This window comes from Hemiscyllium ocellatum, assembly GCF_020745735.1.
Source record: "Hemiscyllium ocellatum isolate sHemOce1 chromosome 27 unlocalized genomic scaffold, sHemOce1.pat.X.cur. SUPER_27_unloc_12, whole genome shotgun sequence".
Classification (NCBI taxonomy): domain Eukaryota; kingdom Metazoa; phylum Chordata; class Chondrichthyes; order Orectolobiformes; family Hemiscylliidae; genus Hemiscyllium; species Hemiscyllium ocellatum.
The window spans coordinates 803,266-825,685 of record NW_026867479.1 but is presented as its reverse complement, the minus strand read 5'-3'; the positions used below and the strand labels follow the sequence as shown (position 1 = coordinate 825,685).

The 22,420-nt window shown below is 49.6% G+C and overlaps 1 pseudogene; it reads left to right on the top strand.

The window, feature by feature from the left end:
• Window positions 1-19,507, top strand: part of LOC132807289 (zinc finger protein 91-like) — a 47,735-nt pseudogene extending 28,228 nt beyond the window's left edge.
• Window positions 19,508-22,420: the final 2,913 nt, after the last annotated feature.

The window sequence follows — 22,420 nt, the reverse complement described above, 5'->3', positions numbered from 1 at the left end:
ATCTTTGCCCGGCCGTTACTAATTAAAGTGTGAAACCTTGCTGAAGCAGACCATACTCCTAGTGTTCATTTAACTGATCTCGGAACTGAGACACCCCTCCCGGGGATTGAGATCTTCAACTCTCACTGTGCTTTTGGCGAGAGCCATGATTACAGAGACTTGTGGGAACGTAGAGGATTTTTAACCCCCATGGGGCAGACTAATAGTAATGCCGTTTTGTCCAATCAATCTTGCAGCTATCAAGATGTTCAGCTCACGCTGAGGCAATGGATACAGCCTCCAAAGGAATGAGCAGATAAATACTGCTGCCAAGCAGACAGCCTTACACCCCAAAACCCGGATAGAGACAATATGGAGATAGGAATGTCAGGCCTGGGTATGGGACTGAAATCACAGGAGAGGCCCCCTGTTGAAGACCACAAACTATGGCCTCAAATAGGGTACTCCCTCGATACTCAAAGCGAAATGTGAGTGATCCCTGATGGACTGGTTTGTGTTCCTTCTTTGCTGCAGCCTTTTTCAATTGATTATGTGCTTTAATGTACATACTTGGGCAAGGAGGGAATGGTTAATACTGTATTACAAACCTGATGTCACCCAGATTTCCAGAAAGCAGCGAGGAAAAGAGCTGAAGTGTATTTAATTTGTAAACATACAGGATGCATGCTGTAAGAGGGATGCCCTGAGGTTGTTAAACACCTCCCTGCCTGGTAGGCCGTTTTCCGCTATCTACAACTTGCTTTTATAGAATCACCTCGCGTACATTGTTATGAATATTATCTAATAAGAGTAGATGTATTCAGTAGATAAATCAAAACAATCCCAATGGCTGAAACAGCTGACACTCTAGTGTTGGACAAGTGGGAAATATTTGCATCAGTTCACCAAAACTCTTCAAAGTTTACATTCACGGGTCCGCCAAGTTTCTCAGCATTAGGACTGGGGCATATTGGAGCTGAGATGGAAAGGCCCGTTCCTAGTCCTGCTGGTTCCCCGTTCAGCAGGCAAGGTCATGGGGAGGCCGCATGGACACACACAGCACAATGCAAACCAGCGCCACCTCCTGGAGGAACACCAGAAGACCCCGTCAGAGACACATCTTCAGCCTTCATCCGTGAATGGCTCAGTCTCATCATTCTGCCTTTCACTGTACTCTTCCTTATCTTTCTTTCTCTAACTATGTTTGATTGGGCCTGATAACCTCTAGTAAACAGAAATTACAGTTTAATACTTTTTTGTACAGGACATACCTTTATGCAGAAAAGGACAACCTCTCCAGCTGCTGGGTTTGTGCCCATATTCCCACTCACTCCAAGGGAGGGATCCCCCTGAGATCCATACCTTTTAATGAATCTGACCCTGCTGAATGGGGGCTGCATCAGGGTCATTCTGCTGCTGTCACAACTTCTCACATCCGTCTGGTTTCGTAAGAGGGTGAGCACCCCAAACTCTGACAGGGATAATACCCATCTCCGCTGGCAATCAGTGGGATATACAATGGATACATTCAAGGGTTGGTTCCAGCCTCAATACTATCACTCCTGTGATGTTTGGACACCCAATGCGAAGTGGGGAGGACAGGTCACAGGACCTCCTCGTGGGTCTGCTCCTGGGCCTGGCCAAACTGGCCATAAACAGGTCCAGGCAGCAGGCCGTGGAGGGGGTCATTAGGGCCGACTGCCTGCCCCTCCTCTGTGGGTATGTCAGAGCCGGGGTGTCTCGAAAGAAGGAGCACGCGGTGCCCACCAACACCTTTGGGCTGTTCAGAGAGAGTTGGGCCCCGCAGGGAGTGGAGTGTATTATTTCCCCCTCCAACTCTATTTTGATTTGATCGCTGCCCTCCCCCTCACTATTTGATCATGCAGCATTGCCCTCTGAGAGGGGCACTGCTTGTCACTGGCCACTCAGGTGTTTCCTTTCTTCCTGGTGGTGGAAATTGAATAAAGATTTGTGCACTTGTTGTCTTTCACTGTGTCTCACACCTGCACACACACAACATGGGTGTGGGGGAAATATAAGCACTCCTGCAGTTAGGCAGTAGTGTGGGGGTAGAGAAGAGAAAAAAAATGCAACCCCTCCCGTACACCCCCCTCCCTGTTCCTCACCGATCTCACTGGCATGACTCCATATCTAGGAAGTATTTGCATCAAGAGTAAGCATCCCTCAGGATGGCAGGCTGGTTTCAGTAAGTGTCTGCACTCCCTACTCCTTCCTTTAACTGCTTACCAGCCCACAGCAGACAGGAGCATACTTAACCTCAGCATTCCCAACAAGACCGCCAAAAATTCCCCATTTCCCACCTTTTGGATTGGAACCCAATGCAATCATTTGTTGCCCTTCAATGGCACTGATTTCATTTGTGGCCATACGGCCTCCCCCTGGCTGTCTACCTCCTGGACTGGCAGCTGGGATTTAGGTTATGTTGTCCTTTTCCTTTACCACTCCCACACTTTGCCTTTTGAGGCTTCCAAACCACAAATCAAGAGAGCGCTCACAACCTTTCAGCACATTTTCTCTACCTTCTCCCCTCCCTATGCTACCCTCCACCTTGAGGTTGAGGGTTAGTGAATTGCTACCACTCTGGAAGAGATTGCCAATGCCACATCTTCAGCCTTTGACCTGCTCAATGCAGGGATGGTCTCTGTCCGCACCATTGCTCTCCAAAGTCACATGGCCCTCGACTCCCTGTTAGCCGAGAAAGGAGGCACTTGTGCCCTTATCGGCTCTGACTGCTGTACCTACGTCCCTGACTTCAGTGACAACATTACTAACATTGCCGCCCACATTGGCAAGGCGGCCTCCTCCCTCCATGACACTACTCCCCGTTGGGACCTTTGGACATGGATGGGTGGCTGCTTGGCTCTTGGGCTTCCACTCTCTTCCAGGGCCTTGTGCTTCTCATTGCTGGTTTTGTTCTGCGAGCACATGGCATTATTTTCCTGAAACAGTGCTGTGCCCATTTCAGCTGCCTTCTGATGCCGAATATCCCAGCATCTTTCCAACTTGTGTGGCTTCTCATTTCTGACATTTCCGCACCAATGGATGGTTTCACTGACACTCTCTCTCCTGATCCTGGTGACCTGGACTATGACAGTTACCTTGGCAACTCTAAACCCCCATCGCCAACAAGCCCCACTGGGTCCGCTACATCCCTCCTTTTGCCGGTTTCTCTGAACTGACCTCCTGATTTGGTGAAAGGAAAGAAGGAAGGAATTGTGGGAGAATTATTATATTCTGGTCAGCTATTTTATCACATGTTAAAAACCCGGAAACCACATTCAATCTCAGCTTAGTGCCTGCTTGCCAAAGCTTCTGTTTCCCAGGCTAAGATTGTGTTTTCCAGACTCAATAGAGACACTCGGCCTTGCAGCTGTACTGCTACCTGATAAACAAATTCTTTCCTTCCATGGGAATATCCTTCTCTTTGCAAGGACCAATTGTATACTTATCAGATTCTAACCAAAACTGTCCAGACACTACGTGACTCGGCAAAGTGCCTCAGTTTGCTCAATATCCTGCAATTAACAGATTGCTAATTGTTAAATGATTATGACCTATATAATCACACAACTTTGTTTTGTCATCGGAGTGACTTGTGATTATTAGATCGTCTTGGTTCTCCCTGTGAGCTCCCGAATAAACAGTCAATAACTCAAGGTTTGTGAGTCATGATTACTTATCCAATACTTATTGGACTACTACGAGCAAGTCGCCCACAGCATAATTCACTTCTATCCCCAACATGGATCAAGAGGCCATCCTTTTTTGCCAGACAAGTAAATGTCTCAAGCTCAGGAAACAAAGTCTGTCAAACATTAATAGACACAGATGTAGACCAACCTTTTCCAGAGTCTGTCCCTTCACCTCGATTGACTTTCTTTTTCTCTCAGCTCCTACAAACCGACAGGTGAACCCAAGGATGTGAAAAGAAATGGGAAAGGGGGCGAGAAAAGAGAGTGCGGTACTCCCAGATGTTAAACAGAGGAAAGAAGTTGCAGTCTGGAATAAAGCTCAACCTTCATTCAGAGAGAGAGGTGGAGCAGCAACTTCAGAAGCTCATGGTCAAAACCATCCGCATTGAGACAACAGGAGGGCTCTGATTGGCAGGAGGACCAGGCTCCTTCCGGTCCTTCAGGGTTTCCCAAAGGTTCGTCTCTCCGTCCATCAGAGCGTTGAGGGGCGGGGCCCCAAGTCGATTTCACACATGCGCACCATCAGTACTGCTCACTGCCGATAGAACGCTTTATTTATCGCATGTGATTGTGGGTGCTACATCAGCCATTAAAGAGATGAACTCAAGTGTTCCATATGCCGTCTTAACTGCCGTTTTTTGTATGTTGGTGATGTATACGTCAGGAACTAATCTTTAATCGATATTAGATTGATACACTGAGTGAAACACTGCAGGCATTCAACTCTAAACACTATTTCCAATTCGGTGTCAGTGCAGCACTCTTTATTTGTCCTCACATCAGGACAGAATCAATGCCCTATAACTGTTCCACCTGAACCTCGATTTTTGTTTAGTTTGCGGGTTCCAAACCTCTGTTTCAATCATTTATTAAAAGTTACTCATGGTACATGTGCATCGCTGGCTGGCCAGCTTTTAGTTCCCCTTGAGAAGGCGGTGGTGACCAAGGGACACTGAAGGAAAGCAATATGTTTCCAAGTAAAGATGGTGAGTGGATTGGAGGGGTACTTTCAAGAGGTTGTGTTCCCAAGTATCTGTTGCCCTGGTCCTTCTAAATGGAAGTGGTTGTTGGTTTGGAAGGTATTTTCTCAGGATCTTTGGTGAATTTCCATGGTACATCTTGTACACTGTACGCATTCCTGCTTCTTAACAGTGGGCAGAGGGAGTGGATGTATGTGGAGATGGTGCCAATCAAGCAGGTGACTTTGTCCTGGATTGGATCAAGCTTTTTGAATGTTGTTGAAGCTACACCCATCCAAGCTGGTGGGAGAGTATTCCATTACACTGCTGACTTGTGTCTTGTAGAAGATTGACAGGGTTTGGGGAGTCAGGAGGTGAGTTACTAGCCATAGTATTCCTGACCTGTTGCCTGCTCTTGTTGCCATTGTGTCTGTTGTTAGTCTATTTGAGTTTCTGGTCAATGGTAAACCCCAAGGATGTTGATAGTGGGGTGTTTAGTGACAGTAACATTGTTGAATATCATGGGGCAGTGGTCAGATTATTTCTTTTCGGGATGAGTCATTGTTTGGCATTGGAATGGCATACATGTTGCTTGCCACTCATCAGCCCATTGGATATTGTTAAGATCTTGTTGCATTTCAAACTGAACTGCTTCAGTTTGTGAGGAGTTGTGAACTGTGCTGAACATTGTGCAATTATTGGCGAATATCTCCACCTCTGACCTTATGATGGAAGAAGGTCATTGATGAAGATGGTTGAGCCTAGGACACTACCCTATGAATTCCTGCAGAGTTGTCCTGGAACTGAGATGACTGACCTCCAACAACCACAGCCATCTCTCTATGTGCCAGATATACCTTAACACTTAAGATACACAATAATATTTCAAAACTAATTGATGGAATACATATGAGACACCTCTCTTCTGGGAGCCTTCAGTGCAAGTTTTTCTGTTCCAGGAACAATCTGATAAGTGTTGACTGTCATTAACCCTTTTTGATCTTGGCCACACAGAGCGCCTCCTGTCCATTTCTCCCCCGCCACCCACAGCACCCCGTCCATTCACCCCGCCACTCCAGCACCCTCTATCCACTCTCCCTTGCCACTCACAGCCCCTCGTCTATTCCACCCAACGCCCTCAGTGCTCACTGTCCATTGTCCCACCAACTGCAGCGCCCCGTCCATTCTCTCTCCAGCCCCAGCTTCTTGTCCATTCTCTCTCTTTCCTCTGAACACCCTGTCCATTCTCTGTCATGCAACCCTCTGCATCCCTGTCGTTTCTTTCCCCGTCCTCTGTCCCCTCCATCTATTCTCTCCCCACCGTCTGCCCCCCCAGTATTCCCTCTCACCACACCCTCTGTTCAATGTCCATTCTCTCTCCCCTCGCCCCATTCTCTCCCCTCCCCATTCTCTCCCCTCCCCATTCTCTCTACCCTCCCCCATTCTCTCCCCCTCCCCATTCTCTCTCCCCTTCCCATTCTCTTTTCCCTTCCCCCAAGTCTCTCTCTCCTCAGTCTTTCTCCCCCCATTCTTTCTCCCCTCTTCCATTCTCTCTCCCCTTCCCCCATTCTCTCTCCCCTCCTCCATTCTCTCTCCCCTCCCCCATTCTCTCTCCCCTCCCCCGCATTCTCTCTCCCCGTTCCCCCATTCTCTCTCCCCTCCCCATTCTCTCTCCCCCACCCTCCCATTTTCTCTCCCCTCCCCCCATTCTCTCTCCCCCACCCCCATTATCTCTCCCCTCCTCCCCATTCTCTCTCTCCCACCCTTGCATTCCCTCTCCCTTCCCCTATTCTCTCTCCCCCCCCCACCGCCACCCCCCATGCTCTCTCCCCACCCTCCCCCATTCTCTCTCCCTACCCCCCACACCCATTCTCTCTCCCCATCCCCCCACCCCCATTCTCTCTCCCCTGTTGTGGGGAAAAACACCAGGCTCGGAGTCAGAATTGCGGTTCAATGACAGAGTTGATTGCACAAGGAAATCCCGGGGCTCCGGGGAGAGAAAGACACCAACAGCACAGTGTCAGCTGCGAGACTTCTCTCGACCCGGAGCACACGTCAAGAAACTTTTATACATCTTGTGATACAATCGGTCAGGGATGAGATTATTGTCTTTGTATCATGATTTGTTTATGGTAGTCCTTGCAGAATCGTTGATAGTTGATACAATCATTGTCAGTTCAGGCACAGCCTTTGTTAATTTCCGCACAGTCGTTGTCAGTTTCAGTGAAGACATTGTCCATTTCAATGTCTGCATGGAAATCCATTGTTGTAGTAATGGGCGCTAATTGCTCTTCCTGAGAAGGAGGATTCTTGCAGGCCTGGCTATTAGCATTTGGGATTGAGTCTGTACCAAGCTGTTAGCATTTCTATAAGGGTATTGGCTGGACCCAGACACTTCGGCGGGCAGTGTTCAATACTCATGTGTATTCTCTCCCCCACCCGCCTTAAGCTAATCACCTGGGTTGTGAGTCCATTGTGCTGGCATTCTGGTGGCCCCGGGCAGTGTCTGTATCTGCTCTGCTGTTTCTGTCAGTATTGTGATCCGGCGGCCATCTTGTGTGTCAATTTGGCCAACTGATGGCTCAGTGTATCCTGTGCATCCGTGTACCTAGTGCCACCCTGCCCTGTGCCAGCTCCCACTTCTCCGCCACGCCCACTCTCTCCCCCGCCCAGTCTCTCTATCAACCCCACTTATTTTTTCTCTCTCTCTCTGTTCCCCTCCCCCACAGTTTCTCTCTACCCCGTACATTTTCTCCCCCTCTGACCCCATCCATTCTGTCTCTTTTCTCCCCAGCCCCCACCACACCCGTCCTTTCTCATGCCTCGAACCAGCTTTGACCGCTGTATCAAGCTCTCCAAAGGACAGACGGACACACAACACACACACACACACACACACACACACACACAAAATGGATGGTGATGACTCTACCTGGGAGCCGGGAGGGGTGAGAAATGGCTGATCTTCAAAATTGAGAATACCTAAAATGATACTTTCAGAAACATCATTAAAGTCAGAATGCACATTCAAGTTTTTCGAAGAGCTGCTGAAATCTTTCTGAAACTTTCACTGAAGTAAGCGCAGTCAGGCCACAGCTCAGGAGAGGCTGGGAGGGGTGAATGGGCGAAAGTGAGGACTTCAGATGCTGGAGATTAGAGTCAAGATTAGAGTGGTGCTGGAAAAGCACAGACGGTCAGGCAGCGTTCAAGGCTTTTGTCTGAAATGTAAAAAATGAGGTCTGCAGATGCTGGAGATCACAGCTGCAAATGTGTTGCTGGTCAAAGCACAGCAGGTTGGGCAGCATCTCAGGAATAGAGAATTCGACGTTTCGAGCATAAGCCCTTCATCAGGAATAAGAGAGAGAGAGCCAAGCAGGCTGAGATAAAAGGTAGGGAGGAGGGACTAGGGGGAGGGGCGATGGAGGTGGGATAGGTGGAAGGAGGTCAAGGTGAGGGTGATAGGCCGGAGTGGGGTGGGGGCGGAGAGGTCAGGAAGAGGATTGCAGGTTAGGAGGGCGGTGCTGAGTTGAGGGAACCGACTGAGACAAGGTGGGGGGAGGGGAAATGAGGAAGCTGGAGAAATCTGAATTCATACCTTGTGGTTGGAGGGTTCCCAGGCGGAAGATGAGGCGCTCCTCCTCCAGCCGTCGTGTAGTTGTGTTCTGCCGGTGGAGGAGTCCAAGGACCTGCATGTCCTCGGTGGAGTGGGAGGGGGAGTTAAAGTGTTGAGCCACGGGGTGATTGGGTTGGTTGGTTCGGGCGGCCCAGAGGTGTTCTCTGAAGCGTTCCGCAAGTAAGCGGCCTGTCTCACCAATATAGAGGAGGCCACATCGGGTGCAGCGGATGCAATAGATGATGTGTGTGGAGGTACAGGTGAACTTGTGGCGGATATGGAAGGATCCCTTGGGGCCTTGGAGGGAAGTGAGTGTGGAGGTGTGGGCGCAAGTTTTACATTTCCTGCGGTTGCAGGGGAAGGTGCCGGGGGTGGAGGTTGGGTTGGTGGGGGGTGTGGATCTGACAAGGGAGTCACGAAGGGAGTGGTCCTTGCGGAACGCTGATAGGGGAGGGGAGGGAAATATATCCTTGGTGGTGGGGTCCGTTTGGAGGTGGCGGAAATGGCGGCGGATAATACGTTGTATGCGCAGGTTGGTGGGGTGGTAGGTGAGAACCAGTGGGGTTCTGTCTTGGTGGCGGTTGGAGGAGCGGGTCTCAAGGGCGGAGGAGCGGGAAGTGGAGGAGATGCGGTGGAGGGCATCGTCGATCACGTCTGGGGGGAATCTGCGGTCCTTGAAGAAGGAGGCCATCTGGGTTGTGCGGTGTTGGAATTGGTCCTCCTGGGAGCAGATGCGGCGGAGACGAAGGAATTGGGAATATGGGATGGCGTTTTTACAGGGGGCAGGGTGGGAGGAGGTGTAGTCCAGGTAGCTGTGGGAGTCAGTCGGTTTATAATAGATGTCTGTGTTGAGTCGGTCGCCCGAGATAGAAATGGAAAGGTCTAGGAAGGGGAGGGAGGAGTCTGAGACAGTCCAGGTGAATTTCAGGTCGGGATGGAAGGTGTTAGTAAAGTTGATGAACTGTTCAACCTCCTCGTGGGAGCACGAGGCAGCGCCGATACAGTCATCGATGTAGCGGAGGAAAAGGTGGGGGGTGGTGCCAGTGTAGTTGCGGAAGATGGACTGTTCCACATATCCTACGAAGAGGCAGGCATAGCTGGGGCCCATGCGGGTGCCCATGGCAACTCCTTTAGTTTGGAGGAAGTGGGAGGATTGAAAAGAGAAGTTATTCAGGGTGAGGACCAGTTCAGTCAGTCGAAGGAGGGTGTCAGTGGAAGGGTACTGGTTAGTGCGGCGGGAAAGGAAGAAGCGGAGGGCTTTGAGTCCTTCGTGATGGGGGATGGAGGTGTACAGGGACTGGATGTCCATAGTGAAAATAAGGCGTTGGGGACCGGGGAAGCGAAAATCCTGGAGGAGGTGGAGGGCGTGGGTGGTGTCCCGAACGTAGGTGGGGAGTTCTTGGACTAAAGGGGACAGGACCGTGTCGAGGTATTGGGAGATGAGTTCGGTGGGGCAGGAGCAGGCTGAGACAATGGGTCGGCCGGGGCAGGCAGGTTTGTGGATTTTGGGCAGGAGGTAGAAACGGGCGGTGCGGGGTTGTTTCGGTGGGGCAGGCCAAAATCCACAAACCTGCCTGCCCCGGCCGACCCATTGTCTCAGCCTGCTCCTGCCCCACCGAACTCATCTCCCAATACCTCGACACGGTCCTGTCCCCTTTAGTCCAAGAACTCCCCACCTACGTTCGGGACACCACCCACGCCCTCCACCTCCTCCAGGATTTTCGCTTCCCCGGTCCCCAACGCCTTATTTTCACTATGGACATCCAGTCCCTGTACACCTCCATCCCCCATCACGAAGGACTCAAAGCCCTCCGCTTCTTCCTTTCCCGCCGCACTAACCAGTACCCTTCCACTGACACCCTCCTTCGACTGACTGAACTGGTCCTCACCCTGAATAACTTCTCTTTTCAATCCTCCCACTTCCTCCAAACTAAAGGAGTTGCCATGGGCACCCGCATGGGCCCCAGCTATGCCTGCCTCTTCGTAGGATATGTGGAACAGTCCATCTTCCGCAACTACACTGGCACCACCCCCCACCTTTTCCTCCGCTACATCGATGACTGTATCGGCGCTGCCTCGTGCTCCCACGAGGAGGTTGAACAGTTCATCAACTTTACTAACACCTTCCATCCCGACCTGAAATTCACCTGGACTGTCTCAGACTCCTCCCTCCCCTTCCTAGACCTTTCCATTTCTATCTCGGGCGACCGACTCAACACAGACATCTATTATAAACCGACTGACTCCCACAGCTACCTGGACTACACCTCCTCCCACCCTGCCCCCTGTAAAAACGCCATCCCATATTCCCAATTCCTTCGTCTCCGCCGCATCTGCTCCCAGGAGGACCAATTCCAACACCGCACAACCCAGATGGCCTCCTTCTTCAAGGACCGCAGATTCCCCCCAGACGTGATCGACGATGCCCTCCACCGCATCTCCTCCACTTCCCGCTCCTCCGCCCTTGAGCCCCGCTCCTCCAACCGCCACCAAGACAGAACCCCACTGGTTCTCACCTACCACCCCACCAACCTGCGCATACAACGTATTATCCGCCGCCATTTCCGCCACCTCCAAACGGACCCCACCACCAAGGATATATTTCCCTCCCCTCCCCTATCAGCGTTCCGCAAGGACCACTCCCTTCGTGACTCCCTTGTCAGATCCACACCCCCCACCAACCCAACCTCCACCCCCGGCACCTTCCCCTGCAACCGCAGGAAATGTAAAACTTGCGCCCACACCTCCACACTCACTTCCCTCCAAGGCCCCAAGGGATCCTTCCATATCCGCCACAAGTTCACCTGTACCTCCACACACATCATCTATTGCATCCGCTGCACCCGATGTGGCCTCCTCTATATTGGTGAGACAGGCCGCTTACTTGCGGAACGCTTCAGAGAACACCTCTGGGCCGCCCGAACCAACCAACCCAATCACCCCGTGGCTCAACACTTTAACTCCCCCTCCCACTCCACCGAGGACATGCAGGTCCTTGGACTCCTCCACCGGCAGAACACAACTACACGACGGCTGGAGGAGGAGCGCCTCATCTTCCGCCTGGGAACCCTCCAACCACAAGGTATGAATTCAGATTTCTCCAGCTTCCTCATTTCCCCTCCCCCCACCTTGTCTCAGTCGGTTCCCTCAACTCAGCACCGCCCTCCTAACCTGCAATCCTCTTCCTGACCTCTCCGCCCCCACCCCACTCCGGCCTATCACCCTCACCTTGACCTCCTTCCACCTATCCCACCTCCATCGCCCCTCCCCCTAGTCCCTCCTCCCTACCTTTTATCTCAGCCTGCTTGGCTCTCTCTCTCTTATTCCTGATGAAGGGCTTATGCTCGAAACGTCGAATTCTCTATTCCTGAGATGCTGCCCAACCTGCTGTGCTTTGACCAGCAACACATTTGCAGCTTTTGTCTGAAATGTCGATTTTCCTGCTCCCTCGAATGCTGCCTGACCTGCTGTGCATTTCCAGCACCACACTGATCTTGATTGTAAGGGGTGAATGGCCGAGTGAAGTTGTTCCAACTATCTAGAAATAGTGTCACAGAGCACAGAAACATACCCTTCGGTCTATGCCGACCAGGTATCCTGAATTAATCTGGTGACCCATTTGCCAGTATTTGACCCCTTATCCCTCTGAATCTGTCCTATTCATATCCCCATCCAGATGCATTCTAAATATTATCATTGTACTATCCTCCACCACTTCCTCTGGCTGACACGCACCTCCGTCTGTGCAAAAAGGTTACCCCTCAGAAACCTTCCCCCTCTCACCCTAAACCCGTGCCCTCCAGTTCTGGGCTCACCCCCCAACGTGGGGAAAAGACATACAAAAGTTGAGCAGCCAGACAGAATGCTAAAGTAATGAAGTGTCGAACCACAGGGAAAAAACAAATTGCAGCTCTACCCCTTTTTTACCTTTTGGCACTTGGACTCTTAAAATCTGACACGAACACCTGCATGCCCAGTGAGCATACTGCGCATGTTATCCGGTGTCAGTAACACAGTACGCATGCCCACTGGTGCCAGCAAAACTCTGGGGGATGCTCATCGCGTGCCAGCTGTTCCCCAAGTTTACACTCGGTCTTCCCGATGTAGAGAAGACCACAATTTACAAACACGTGGCAAATGCAGTATCTCAATGTGAAGTTATAGCCATTGCTGTGAAAAAAAGCAGAAAGGCAGTGTATTGTTTAAATGGTGATATATTGGGATGTGGAGAATGTGAGAACTGCAGATGCTGGAGATTAGAGTCAAAGTGTGGTGCTGGAAAAAGGCAGTAGGTCAGACAGCATCCGAGGACCAGGAGAGTTGAGATTTTGGTCCTGAGCACTTAATCTGGAATGATGTGTGGATGTGCAAAGGGGCCTCAGCGTCCTTCTACACCAGTCACTGTCAGTTGTCAGACAGGTGCAGGTGAAGAGCTTTTGCCTGAAATGTCGATTTTCCTGTTCCTCAGATGCTGCCTGACCGGCTGTGCTTTTCCAGCACCACTCTAATCTAGACTCTGATTTCCAGCGTCTGCAGTCCTCACTCTTGCCTGGACAGGTGCAGCAAGCAATCAGCAAGGCAAGGGGTACATTAGCGAGAGGAACTGAGTTCAGAAGTGGGGATGCCTTCCTGCGTTAGGGGGTCATTGAACATTATTCAAGGCTGAGTTCATCTGATTTTTGAACACCAAAGAAGTGGATGTTTCTGGGGGAAGGCAAGTAAATGATTTAACACCAGTATAGAACAGTTACAGAGTCAGACACCAACAGAACCAGATCCTTTAGTCAAACTAGTCTAAGGCCGACTATATTCACAAACTGAACTAGTCCCACCTGCCTGTGTTTGGCCCATATTCCTCTGAACCTTTCCTATTCATATACGTATCCAAATGTCTTTTAAACGTTGTTTCTCAACCTGCATCCACATCCATCCCACATACAAACCACTCTGTGTAAAAAGAAAAGTGCCCCCCCGCCTTTTTAAAATCTTTCTCCTCTCACCTTCAAATTTGCTGCCTAATCTTGAAACCCCCACCTTAGGGAAAGGATACCCAGCGGTCACCTCATCTATGCACCTCGTGATTTTATAAACCTCTGTCAGGTCACCTGTCAACCTCCTGTGATCCAGTGAACAAGTCCCAACCTATTAATCTCGATGGTTGTGAATCTGCCAACAATCTGTTGAATGTTGGTGCAGGCTTGAAAGACCAAACAGTCCACTCCTGCTTCCGATGTGCTCTGTGTGTGTCGTGGGCGGCACGGTGGCACAGTGGCACAGTGGCTAGCACTGCTGCCTCACAGCGCCTGAGACCCGGGTTCAATTCCTGACTCAGGCGACTGACTGTGTGGAGTTTGCACGTTCTTCCCGTGACTGCGTGGGTTTCCTCCGGGTGCTCCGGTTTCCTCCCACAGTCCAAAGATGTGTGGATCAGGTGAATTGGCCATGCTAAATTGCCCGTAGTGTTAGGTAAGGGGTAAATGTAGGGGTATGGGTGGGTTGCACTTCGGTGGGTCAGTGTATCCATCTCAATCTTAAATATCCTCAGTGACCTGGCCTCCACAGCCTTCTGTGGCAGTGAATTCCATATATTCACCACTCTCTGGCTGAAGTTTCTCCTTACCTCCATTCTGAAAGGTCTTCCCTTTACTCTAAGGCTGTGCCCACTGGTTCTAGTCCCTCCAACCAATGGAAACACCTTTCCAACTTCCACTCTGTCCAGGCTGTTCAGTATTCTTTGTTTCAATTAGGTCCCCCACCGAGTGTGGGCCTGTTAATCAGCATGAAGCAGACCCTTCAGGATGAGTTACAGCAGGGATTAGGGTCAGCAAACTGAGAATGGAGGGAGAGTGTGTGGGGTGGAGATTTTCAACTTCAAAGGAATAAGAGAGGAAAGAAAGCTCACTATGAATGAGAATTGATCAGGTGGGCTGATGGGCCAAGGAATAGCAGTTTAGTTTAGAGAAGTGTGTGGTTTGCATTTTGGTCAAGCAATCCAGGCAGGACTGACACAGTTAAGGGGGATGTTGCAGAACAAAGAGACCTTGGAGTACAGGTTCATAGTTCCTCGAAAGTGGAGTCACCGGTAGACAGGATAGTGAAGAAGGCATTCGGTATGCTTTCCTTTATTGGTCAGAGCAGAGAATACAGGAATTGGGAGGTCATGTAGTGGCTGTGTAGGACATTGGTTAGTCCACATTTGGAAGACTGCATTCATTTCTGATCTCCCTGTTATAGGAAAGATGTTGTGAAACTTTGAAAGGGGTTGGAAAAGATTTATAAGGCTGCTGTCAGAGTTGGAGGGTTCAAGCTATAGGGAGAGGCTGAAATGGCTGGGGATATTTTCCCTAGAGCATTGGAGGCTGAGGGGTGACCTTATAGACATTCGTAAGGGGCATAGATAGGGTGAATATCCAAGGTCTTTTCCCCAGAGTCCAAAACTAGAAGGCATATGTTTGAGGTGAGAGGGAATTTTAAAAAGCATTTGGATGGGTACATGAAAAGGAAGGATTTCGAGGGATATGAGCCACATGCAGGCAAATTGGAAGTAGATTAATTTAGGATATCTGTTTGGCTGAACAAGTTGGACCAAAGGGTCTGTTTCCCTGCTGTATGACTCTAATCTTCTTCAGTGAAAGCAGAAGTGTGATTGTGAAGGCTGGAGTTTCAGAGCAGCTTTCAAAGATGTTTTGCCCTTAATGGGAGCAGAAGTTACAATGAAATCTTGCATTTGTGAGACAGCAACTGAGTGAGTGAGTACATCCGAGGTTTTTGTGGAAAGTGGGAATTCATTGCACTGTGGGGATGAAGCTTTACCCTATCCAGTCCTTTCTGCTGGTGAATGAAACCAGGCTCAAGATTAGGAGGAGTAAATTTACGACAGAGATGAGGAGGAACTGCTTTTCCTGGAGTGTAGTGAATCTTCGGAATTCTCTGCCTAAGGAAGCAGTAGAGGCAACTTTGTAAAGTATATTCAAGTTGGATGGGTTTTTGCAATGATAGGGGAACTAAGGGTAGTTGGGACAATGCAGGGAGGAGGAGCTGAGACAATGGATAGATCAGCCATGATCATAATGAATGGTGAAGCAGGCTGGACGGGCAAAATGGCCTACTCCTGCTTCTATTACTCCGAAACTATAACCCTGCATTTCCCATGGCTAACCCACCTAACCTTCCCAGGACATTATGGCGAATCCAAATCAAGGCTGGTGAGTAATGCAGTGATGTGGGAAATGAACATCAGAGAGCAATAGAAAGGGACAAGGGGAGTAAATGTACCAGCAATCAAAACTGGATTCTAAACATCACAAAAATTGAAATTAAAAATGGTGTGTCTGAATGTGTGCTGCATTGTGACAAAAGTGAAGGAATTAACTACACACATTGAAGTGAATGATTGTGATCTACAGAGACATGGCTTCAGGATTTCAAGGATTGGATCCTGAATACTGAGGGTGTCCTCAAATGGGAAGCTAGGTAAAGGTGGAGGGTTGGCACTGCTACTGAAAGCACTGATCACAGGGTAGTCTGGTGTCACCTCGGATTTCAGGTCCTGATTTCTCTGTCCACTGTTGATCTCCCTGTTCCCTTCTAACCTTCTGGAACAATAAAGCATTCAGCCAATCAAGCCCCAACCCACAATCTCCCAGCCTGTCAACCATCCAGGCAGTGTAGTCACAGCAGGGAATCACACATGAAAAATGAAACCAAATTTGAAATAAATAGGTAGGTGCTTGTGTTTAATGTTTGTTCATTAGGAAGTAAACCAGAAATAGGGCTCTCCCAGGATTCTTATACTGCCCTACTTGAGGAATTCTCTGCTCCCTTATATCTAACTATTAGTACCCAGCTATGATTTACAACAATACTTACACCAACAGAAGTAAGGCATCTGTTCTCAAATAGGTAGAGACATACAGAATGGAAATAGACATTTTCTCTCTTTCATGCATGCACACACCACACACTCTCTGTCACACACACACACACATTCACTCCCGTGGACTTGTTTGTGTATGTTTGCAGAATTATAATTGCAAAGTTGGGCTGAAATGTCACTTTTTGTTATAAAACTTTCAGTTCTCTTGAGAAGGTGCCTTACAGGTAGTTCTGGGATTTGCATGTTAATGACGCCTGCAACCCATTCGAAAATGGATTGTTCAACATGTCATTTCAGTGGCAGGACACTGTCATGTTTTTCCATAAATTCTGTGTCTTATGCCCTTCTCCTAATGAAGGAGCAGCACTCCAAATGCTAGTGCTTCCAAACAAACCTGTTGGTCTCCAACCTGGTGTTGTGTGATTTTTAACTTTATCCATTTTAGGGGGGATTTGCTATGCTAAATTATCCATAGTGCGTAGGGATGTGCAGGTTAGGGTGGATTGGCGGTTCTAAATTATCCATAGTGCCCAGGGATGTGCAGGTTAGGTGTATTAGTCAGGAGGATTAATATTGAGCAATGGTTGAGGGTGAGTTACCCTTTTGGAGGGTGGGTGTGGACTCGTTGGGCCGAGTGGCCTGCTTCTGCACTGGGGATTCTCTGAAGGGAAGGAATTCCTGCGAACTGTGCAGGGCAGCGCAGGCGCAGTGCGGGGTCCCGCTATCGGTCCAGTCTCGCGTCTCGTCCCGCCCCTATCTCTTGCCCCGCCTCCCATACCCTCCCCCACCTTCGACCCATTGATGGCGTCACAATGCGCGGAAGTGGCCCTGTCAGTTTCACAGTGAAACTCCCTCCCTCTGGACAACTGTTCATCCTGGGAAGGAGAGAGACGGGAGAGGGGGGAATCTGTTCACTTGTAGCAGCTGGAGTGAATCCAGGGAGGGAGCAGATTCTGCAAACTTCATAACCTGGGCGAGGAGGGACGGAAGGATGGCGTGGGACTGTTTTCCACAGAGGCTGAAGGGTGACATTCCAGACTTTTTATAGAATCCTGAGGGGCATGGATAGGGTCAATACTCAAGGTCTTTTCCTTCGGATGGTAGAGTCCAGAACGAGAGGGTAATAGGTTTCAGGTGAGGCCAGTGGGGGGAGATGTAAAAGAGATCTCAGGGGCAACATTTTTGATGGAGAGGGTAGTGCAGTTATGGAATGAGCTGCCAGAGGAGGTGGTGGGGTCTGGTACAATTCCAACAGTTAAAAGGCATGTGGATGGGTGCATGAATACGAAGGGTTTAGTGGATCGGGGCCAAGTGATGGCAAATGCGACTGGAGTCTTAGAGATGTACAGCACGGAAACAAGACCTTTGGTCCAACTCATTCTTGCCGAACAGATAGCCAACCCAATTTAGTCCCAGCTGCCACCACCCGGCCCATATAGGGGCCAAGTGATGGCAAATGTGACTAAATTAATTTAGGATATCTGGTCAGCTTGGACAAGTTGGGCCAAAGTGTTTGTTTCTGTGCTGTATGACTCTAATTGTCTTTGGTGAAAGCAGAAGTGTGGTTGTGAAGACTGGACTTGCAGAGCAGCTTTTAAAGATGTTTTGCCCTGACTGGGAGCAGAAGAGTTTCACTGAAGTGTATTGGTGTTAATGCCTTGATGTCTTAACTTGCTCCCACCTTCCTGGGGTCGTTAACCATTTTGTTCCACAAATAGCTGCATTGCAGGTTACCCCATGAATTGACACACTTATATTTGCTTCCCAGATTCAGACTGTTGCTCACTGTCAACTGTATCCCAGTGTTGTGGAGTTATCCAAAATGCAGAGAGATGTTAGTCTTGACGTTTTTGCATTTCTGCCCCTGTAAGATCCTGAATCAGCACCTTCAGGGGATTAGTTAGAGTGGAGTCAGAACAGAGGGGGGGGGAGAGAGGTGGGATGGTGCTTTCAATTTTGTGGAATAACAAAAGAAAAGAATATTCCACAGAAAGTAGAATTCCTTGTTCAGAATTTCTACCCTGCACTGACGGTGATGACCTTTGTAATCTCTTTTTACAGAGTATTTGAAGATCTGAAGACTGAAGTTTCAAAATCAACAGATGAAGGCTGTTTGCCCAAAATGTTGACTCTCCTGCTCCTCGGGTGCTGCCTGACCTGCTGTGCTTTTCCAGCACTGCACATTTCAAATCTGACTCTCCAGCGTCTGCAGCGCTCACTTTGAAAGTCACTCAGTCCATCAGGACCACAACTATGATTCTGTGAGAAGGAGCAAAGCTTTTTGGTTCCTGTTTCAGTACGTTTTCAGCATCAGTGGGACTGGATGAGAGACCCTACCATTGCAGTGCACTGAGTGTGGAACCTGAAGCAGTTTTTTGGCCTGGAAAGAGGAATTCACAGTGGAGAGAGTCTCTACCTGCGTTTGTGTGTGGCTGAAGCTCCGGCCATGGAGAAACCAGAGGAATCCCGCCCCGTGGAGAAACTGTGGAAGTGTGGCGACTGCAAAAAAGGCTTCCGTTTCCCATCTGCCCTGGAGACTCATCGGCACAGCCAGACTGGGGAGAGGCCATTCCCCTGCCCTGTCTGTGGGAAGGCCTTTACCCAGGCCTCCAACCTCCAGACCCACCGGCGGGTCCATACCGGGGAGAGGCCCTTCCGCTGCCCCGAGTGTGGGAAGGCCTTCAGGAATTCCTCCCACTTGCTGACCCACCAGCAGATCCACACGGGGGAGAGGCCCTTCAGCTGCCTTGAATGTGGGAAGGCCTTCAGCAGATCCTCCACCCTGCGGAGTCACCAGTGGGTCCACACGGGGGAGAAGCCCTTCAGCTGCCCTGAATGTGGGAAGGCCTTCAGCAATTCCTCCCACCTGCTGAGGCACCAGCAGGTCCACACGGGGGAGAGGCCCTTCAGCTGCCCTGAGTGTGGGAAGGCCTTCAGTAATTCCTTCGCCCTGCTGAGGGACCAGCGGATCCACACGGGGGAGAGGCCCTTCAGCTGCCCTGAGTGCGGGAAGGCTTTCAACAATTCTTCTAACCTGCTAAGCCAACAGCAGGTCCACACTGGGAAGAGGCTGTTCCCTTGCACAGAGTGTGGGAAGGCCTTCAGGCATTCTTCTCACTTACTGACCCACTGGCGGGTCCACACCGGGGAGAGGCCCTTCAGCTGCCCCGAGTGTGGGAAGGCCTTCAGCCATTCCACCAACCTGCTGACCCACCAGCGGGTCCACACAGGGGAGAGGCCGTTCCCATGCCACGTGTGCGGGAAGGCCTTCAGCATTTCCTCCCACCTGTTGAGGCACCAGCGGGTCCACATGGGGGAGAGGCCCTTCAGCTGCCCCGAGTGTGGGAAGGCCTTCACCCGCTCCTCCCACCTGCGGAGCCACCAGCGAGTTCATGTGCCATGGTAGAGGGATTGAAGGAATGATGGCTGAGTGCCGTTATCGACTGGACTATCAACCCGGTTCTGGGGACTCCCGGGTTGGATTCCCACCGCAACAGATGGTGGAATTGGAATTTGGTCGGAAATCTGGAGTTGAGAATCTAACGGTGAAACCATTGTCGGTGGGGTGGGGGTGGAAGAAGTCCCCGTTCTTTTTTAGGGAAAGAAACTGTCGTTGTGGGAGAGGATTCACTCAGTCGTCCCAGCTGCATCCTTTACCCGGTCTAGCCTACACATGACTCCAGACCCGCAGCAGTATGATCGACTCTGCACTGCCCATCCAACTAACTTGGATACAGGATACAGGTTGAAAATGCTGAGTGAGGCAATACTTTCTCCGGGTTAAGGCTGTACCAAGGATCCAATTCCAAAGGGCAACTTGGTGGTGACCAATAATGAAGAAAGTGAAGGGTTGGAGGGAGTGTGTGCAATTTGACTGTGAGCTGTTTTTAAAACATTGCTACTTTTTCTACGCCTTTCTGCTGGGAGATTCTGAAGCTGTAACAAAGTTGGGTCGCAATAAAGATTACCTGAACTTCCCACCGAGCTCAGACTCTCATTGAGAGCTTGGAATTGCAACATGTTTTTGTTTTAAAACTGCTCATTTCTTACAGGTGAAAGTGAGAACTGCTGATGCTGGAGATCAGAGTCAAGGTTAGAGTGGTGCTGTCAACGCATAGCAGGTCAGGCAGCATCCAAGGAGCAGGAAAATCGACATTTTTCGGGCAATGTTGATTTTGCTCCTCAGATTGCTGCCTTACCTGTTGTGCTCATTTCTGACAGTCTCCTGTACCATGTTTCCAATGTTGTGTATCAGTTGCAGCAGTGAATGAGTAGCCACTATTGTTTGAAATTGTGAATTTTTCAGGAGTGCAGGTACTATATCATCCCATTGTCATTGTACAGTTTCCTGGCAGCACTGGGAAGTGGTGGCTGTGTTCACTGCAAACGATCTGGAGGTGCCGGTGTTGGACTGGGATGGATAAAGTTAAAAATCACACAACACCAGGTTATCTTCCTTCTGGTTTATTTGGAAGCACTGGCTTTCGGAGTGCTGCTCCTTCATCAGGTAGCTGTGGAGCAGAATCATAAGACACAGAATTTATAGCAAAAGCTGATGGTGTCATGCAACTGCTAAGATATTGAATAAATCTAGATTGCGGATTAGTCTTTCATCTTTTACCATGGGTTGCAGGTTTCAGTTCATTAATATGTAAACCCCAGAACTACTTTGAATTCACCTTCGAGATGATTTAAGGTTTTATAAAAAAAGGTGGCATCTCAGCTCAGATCCTGCACAAAAGGTGTGAGGTTCGAGTCTGTATCCCAATCTTGAATCAGATTGGTTCTATTAACTAAAGTGGGAATTTATACAATATTACATGGTTTATAAAATATTACATGCTGTTTGTGTGCTTTTTGAACAAAATTGAATATATCTGCAAATATAATTCTGCAAATGCAATTTCACCCCATAGACTTATGTGAGACTGTGTATGCACGAGAGTGTGCGCGCATGTGAGTTTGTACATGCATGCTAATGAAATGTGTGTTTGGAGTATAAGCTTGTGAGACAGTGTGAGTGTTAGGGTGTGTGTGTGAGTGTCTGAGAGAGCGTGACAGATGAAGGCAAGGTGTTGCATTTTGCTAAAACAAGGAAGGGCAGAACTTGTCCAGTTAATGGTAGGGCTCTGCGTTGTGTTGGAGAACAGAGACACGGTGGGGGAGGGGTTCAGGTACATAAAGTTAAAAATCTCTCAACACTAGGTTATCGTCCAACTAGTTTATTTGGAAGCATGAGCTTTGAGTGCAGTTCCTTCATGGGGTGTTTGTGGAGCAGGATCATAAGACACAACCACCTGATGAAGGAGCAGCGCTCCAAAAGCTTATGTTTGCAAATGAGCCTGTTGGAGGATCACCTGGTGTGGTGTGAATTTTAACTTCGTACACCCCAGTCCAACACCGACATCTCCAAATCGGGGACATAGTTCTTTGAAAGTTGCATCATTGGTAGACAGGGTGGTGAAGGAGGCGGTTAGCACACTTTCCTTCATTGTTCACGCCGTTCAGTGCAGGAGGTGGGACATCACGTTGATGTTGTACAGGATATTGGTGAGACCACGTGTAGAGTAATGAGTACACTTCTGGTCGCCCTATCGACGACCACAAGTTGTCGGGTAACCTTATTTCGATTGATAAAGCCATGGGGCGTGTAGGAAAGGTAAATATCACAGGGGGGAGAAAGGGTGCATCTCCCCTTCTTTTTTACTTCTCTTGGCATTTGGACACTTCAATTCTGTCAGTAACAGCATCTCCAGAGAGCATACTGCGCATGCTCGCCGTTACGAGGATGAAACTGCGCATGCTCCTCGCAAAGCACGCGTCACGACTTTCTTTTGGTGGACCAATCGGAAGCCCTGGAGGACCGGAAGGATACCAGTCCTCCTGCCAATCAGAGCCTTCCTATTGTCTGAATCCAGAAGCTGGAACACGAGCTTCGGAAGCTGCTGCTCCTCTCTCTGAATGAAGATTGAGTTTGCTCCAGACTGTAACCTCCTCACTCCGTCACCCATCTGTGAGTACGGCACTCTCTTCTCAACTCCTTTTCCTTTTATTTCATTCTTGGATTCAATCTTTCACTTCCCTTTCCTTTCGGTTGCTGCAAATGAATGCACGGCGTGGACCGATTCGGGACAAGGTTTTCACAAACAGAGAGTGGTTCATGTATGGAATGAATGTCCAGAGGAAGTGGTGGATGCACGGACAGATGCAACGTTTAACCGATACTTGGATAAGTACATGAATAGGGAAGGTGCGGGGGGATATGGGCCAAACATTGGCA